The sequence below is a fragment of the Papio anubis genome, chromosome 4, assembly GCF_008728515.1.
Source record: "Papio anubis isolate 15944 chromosome 4, Panubis1.0, whole genome shotgun sequence".
NCBI classification, from domain to species: Eukaryota; Metazoa; Chordata; class Mammalia; order Primates; family Cercopithecidae; genus Papio; species Papio anubis.
In genome coordinates this window covers 104,957,457-104,962,982 of record NC_044979.1, presented here as the reverse complement: position 1 = coordinate 104,962,982, position 5,526 = coordinate 104,957,457, and positions in this window count along the sequence as shown.

The following is a 5,526-nucleotide window of genomic DNA, read 5'->3' as shown; positions in this document are numbered from 1 at the left end:
AACTTCATTAATTTTACTCTTATTCTTATTATTTTATTCTTTCTACTTCCCTTGAGTTTAATTTGGTAAATTTTTCTAACTTCATAAGATAGATAATTTGTTTATTGATTTTTAATCCTTCTCTTTTTTCTTTAAGTACTGTTTTACTTGTATCCCATACATTTAATACATAATACTTTCATTAGCATTCAGTACAATTGTTTTCTAGTTTTCATAAACTTTCCTCTTTGGCAATAAGTTATTCAGAAGTGTATTTCCTCATTTCCAAACCTATCAGAATTTTCTAGTTAACCTCTTACTCTTGAGTTCTAGCATAATTACAGCGTGATCAGAAAAACCAGACTATATGAATTCAATCTCGTGGAAATGTTGAAGCTTGTTTTATGACCTGGCGTGTGGTCAACTTTGGTAACTGCTTCATGTGTGTTTGAAAAAAATGTCTATTCAGGGGTGGTAAAGCAAAGTACTCTACCTGTGTTATTCATGTTGTTCAAATTATTCAGATCATTCCTGATTTTTGTCTGCTTTAATTACTGGTATTAAGTGTGATAAAATTCCCCATTATGGTTGTGAATTTTTCTATTTATTTTATAGTTCTGACAACTTTTAGAAGTGTATATTTTGAGGCCATGTTTTTAAATGCATGGAAATTTAGAATTATTACTTCATCTTATTAAACTAAAATGTTTATCGTTACGAAGTGTCCCTGTTTAATTCTACTAATTCTTTTTTGCCTTAAAGTGCATTTAGTCTTTATTAATATAGCCTAACCAGCTTTCTTTTAGCTACAGTTTCCATGGAATACGTGGATCCATTCTTTGATTTTCAAACTTTCTGTATCCCTGTGTTTTAGGCATGCCTTTTGTAAACAACAGACAGTTATTTAGTTTTTTAAAAATCAGTCTGACAGTCTTTGATGATTAACTGGGGCATTTAATCTCTTTGCACTTACAATTACTAGTAAGTTTGGGTAAAAAATATCCACCATCTTCCTATGTGTTTTCTGTTTATCCCAGCTGTTTTATGTCCCTGTTTCTCTCTTTTCTTGCTTTCTTTCAAATTATTTGAGTAACTTGTCACTCAGCTTTCCTTCTTTTTTAGTCTGAAAGATATTTATTTTTGCATTTCTATTATTTTAGTGATGACCCTGAAATTGTAACGTGCATTCTTGGCGCATCAATGACTAATCTTAATCCACATTTTGCATGCAAGATAATTTAAGGAACTTGAAACTATTTAACTATGTTTAGTTGCCTCTTGATTTCTATGCTATGCTGTTGTTGTGTGTAAGAAATTTTTTTTTTTTTTTTTTCCAGGCAGAGTTTCCCTCTGGTTGCCCAGGCCAGAGTGCAATGGTGAGATCTTGGCTCACTGCAACCTCCTCCTCCTGGGTTTAAGTGATTCTCCTGCCTCAGCCTCCCAAGTAGCTGAGATTATAGGTGGCCCGCCACCAGACCCAGCTAATTTTTGTTTTTTTTTTTAGTAGAGATGGGGTTTCACCATGTTGGCCAGGCTGATCTCGAACTCCTGACCTTAGGCGATCCGCTCTCCTCGGCCTCCCAAGTGCTGGGATTACAGGCGTGAGCCACCATGCCCAGTTCTGTAGAAATATTAATATTGAGTCACCTCCTTGGAACAGCTTTGGAGTCTCTGAGCAATCTGAAAACCATTAGACTGGATGATATAAGACTCTATCCACTTGAACATTCTGTAAGCCTGGAATTGCACTTTTAAAATGTTAACTGGACCAGCCTGTTGCGGATGATGTATTCTTAAAATGCAATTGCAGAGAAATGAGGCATGAGTTTTTCATGTTTCCAAAAACACAGAGATTGGCACCTAAACAGTTACAACGGTCTCCCTTCAATTAAATGCAATTGGAAAGCTTCAGGGAACACTAGTCGATCTGCATATAAGATGAGGTATGTTCAAATGATGATGAAAAAATTGGAGTTGCCAGCAGGTCTGTAGCTCACCTAAGACAATTCTAGAAGAGCAGAGTCACTTTATTTCCTGCTAAAGACATTTTTGTTTTCCTTTTTTCTCTCAGACTCAGGCTTGTGGCCTTTTCTGACTGACACTGTGAATGCAGTTGGAAGAGGCAAGGTCATTTCTATATATGAGTATACAGAATTTTCTAAATGAAGCTAGGAAGTTTAAGCTGTGTGTTGGGCTGATTTAAAAGGGACACTTTTTTTTCTCCTGATTATCCACAAATGAAAGTCATTAAAAAGGTGTTATCATTTTCTGGGGAAAAAGGTGGGAGATGTTCCTTAGTGAAAGTAAACTTCAACTAAATTATGTTCCACATGCACCCTGCGAGTAGAGAAGTTTTTACCATTCATGTTTAATTTAGTTCAGTAAAGTGGAGACACTTATTTTCTATAGTATGGCTGAATATAGTAAGCACACCTACTCCGGCTCTCCTAAATTTTCTCCTGTCCCTGATGCCATGCAATAATGTAACCATAGACTTTTCCACATCTTGGTGCAGGAAGTAAGCACCTTTATTTTAGGTATCATCCTGCTGGCTTCTCTGATTCCACATGGGCCTCAAAGGCTACAAACAGTAACGTCACAGCACTAAGCTTCTAATTTTCTCCAAGAGCTCAAACTGCATTTCTCAGTTGGGAAATGATATTTCTCTGCATTCATAGTGATAGATAGGGAAGTCACACCTCTAAAGGGCAAATGACTCAGCATTAAGTCACTGAGTCATTGGTCCCCTGGGGAAAGAATTCTAGAAGCTCTCACTGTCTGGACACAATCTCAGAGCCTGTGTCTGGGAAGAACCACCAAGATCCTCTGCTCCAGCCTGACTTTGTCCCCATCTTGCAGATGAGACCGTTGATGCCCAGAGGTGTGAAATGATTTGTTCAAGGTCACAAGACTATTAATTACCAGTACTTTCCTTCTTTTTCCTTTTTCTTTCTTTTTTTTTGATGGAGTCTCGTTCTGTCACCCAGGTTGGAGTGCAGTGGCATAATCTGGGCTCACTGCAAGCTCCGCCTCCCGGGTTCACGTCATTCTCCTGCCTCAGCCTCCCAAGTAGCTGGGACTACAGGCGCCCGCCACCATGCCTGGCTAATTTTTTTTTTGTATTTTTAATAGAGACAGGGTTTCACCCTGTGTTAGCCAAGACGGTCTCCATCTCCTGACCTCGTAATTTGCCTACCACAGCCTCCCAAAGTGCTGGGATTACACGCGTGAGCCACCGCACCCGGCCAATTACCAGTTACATCATGTTTCCCCAAGCTCAGCAAATACATCTGGAAATGACAATTCCAGAATCCATACCAATATAAAGCAAGTTTCATTTAAATGGTAGATTATCCTGCAGCAACCTGTACACTTATCTTACTGATCTCCAGTCTTCTCAGGAAATGAGAGAGACAGCATCACAACAACTACAAAATCATGTTCACAGTTTCTACAGATCACAACGCCCCTCACTCCACTCTCTCCTTCACTTTGAGACCTTACCAATGGATGAGGTAGGCATGTAATGTATTTTGCAGACCAGACTTGACAAAGATTGAAAGCTTCTGTCAAGAGAACCTGGTCCTCCTGTTTTGCCATGTAGGACATCTGCCAGATTTTGCTCTGTTAATTGGCTGCTGTGCAGGCAGCTATTTTAGCAACAGTTCCGTGGGTCTTCTGTGGCACATCTTGATTTAAAGTGAAATGTTGAAAAGCATTTCTCAGCTGCTCAAAGCTTCCACGGTTGCTCAAGTTTAGCTGATTGGACAGAGAGGGAGACAGCCTTCAAAACTGTTGTGTAGAAATAAAACTATTCAGGCTCCTCAAATTCAGAGAACAAATCTCAGAGAGATAGTGAGTGAGGAGTCTGACTTCCTCCTAAAGAGGTACTTTCCTTAAGGTCAGATCGAATTGAAAAGAGAGTTTATGGGAAAAAAAAAAAAGCCCATATGACCTTAAAGACACAGACTTGGAGTTGACACCATAATGAGGAATGGAGTGCTATTAAAATATACTGAACAATTTAATGACTCCACTAGCAGTATGCCAAAAAAAAAAAAAACCGATTTAAGCTCTGAATAATTCTGGGAAGGAGGATTTTGCCAAGGAGATTTTAATGTCAAGAATATATGTGAAGCTAAAATAAGGTGCTCACGTGCATCCCAGAGCCGTGGGTGGGATGTATATATGATCAAATGAAATTATTTCACTTCCACTTGTGGAAAAATCTGATAGGAGAAATTGACTAGAAAACATTTAGTCATATTTCACTTGGATTATGCTCATAAGTACCAAACTCCAGACCTGTCAAAATAAGTCCCACTAGCACTTCCCGGCCGAGGTGCTAGACAAAGGCTGCGACAGGCAAAAACGATAAAGAGCTTAGAGAAACATTAAGCCTGGAAAAGCCACAGGAACCTAGCTCCTAACCAAAGAGAGGGTTCAGGGATTTAAAAACAGGAAGACTTGTCCTTGAGGTGTGAGGAATGGAGCCCAGAGTGGCCCAAGTGTTAAATACAGAGTGAGAGGTCTTAGAAAACCTCAAGGGCACGGTGGCTTATGCCTGTAATTCCAGCACTTTGGGAGGCTGAGGCGGGCAGATCACAAGATCAGGAGATCAAGACCATCCTGGCTAACATGGTGAAAACCCATCTCTACTGAAAATACAAAAAATTAGCCAGGCGTGGTGGTGGGCGCCTATGGTCCCAGCTACTTGGGAGGCTGAGGCAGGGGAATGGGGTGAACCCGGGAGGTGGAGTTTGCAGTGAGCCGAGATCATGCTACTGTATTGCAGCCTGGGTGACAGAGCAAGACTCCATAAAAAAAAAAGAAAGAAAAGAAAGAAAGAAAGAAAAAGAAAGAAAGAAAGAAAGAAAGAAAGAAAGAAAGAAAGAAAGAAAGAAAAAAGAAAGAGCCTCAAGGACATGTGTGTTCTAGGGACCAGCTCTCAGAGGCTGGAAGTCAGGGGCCCATGGCTTTTGAGCACAACTTATTTTCTATCGGAAGCAGTATCCCTTCATTTCACCTTGTTCTGGAGGGCCAACAGTATGCCCTTACCACAAATCATTTGTTGATGGAATAGGAGATGTACTTGGCTGCTGCCAGCACACCCATCTGCAAACTGAGGCTATCTGCAGAAGAGGTGCAAAGCGCCAATGCCTGGAAATGAATTTGTTGGCATTTCAAGGACAAACACTTTCTTGGCTACAAGCACTGAACCTCCAATCCAAAACTGGGGGAAAAGGTCTAGGCTTAATTAAGTCTTTTATTTTCTTCTTTGTAATGAGAATATTCATGTATAACCCAGCTACCTTTGTCCCCTCTGCTTGCCTGTCTACTCACTGGCTCCAAGCCAGGACCTTGGGCCACTGATGCCTGTGTTCACTGGGTTCAGGTGCTGGCCAGTGGGAAGGAGGGCTGGGAATGGTCGGGAAGGAAGGTGTTTCCTTCCTGGCTGGCATGAGTAACTGGGGAGTTCGTGTTGGCCAATACTTAACGCAGTGCATGCACTCATTAGAACATTTGTCTTGTGCATCTCCCAGGTGA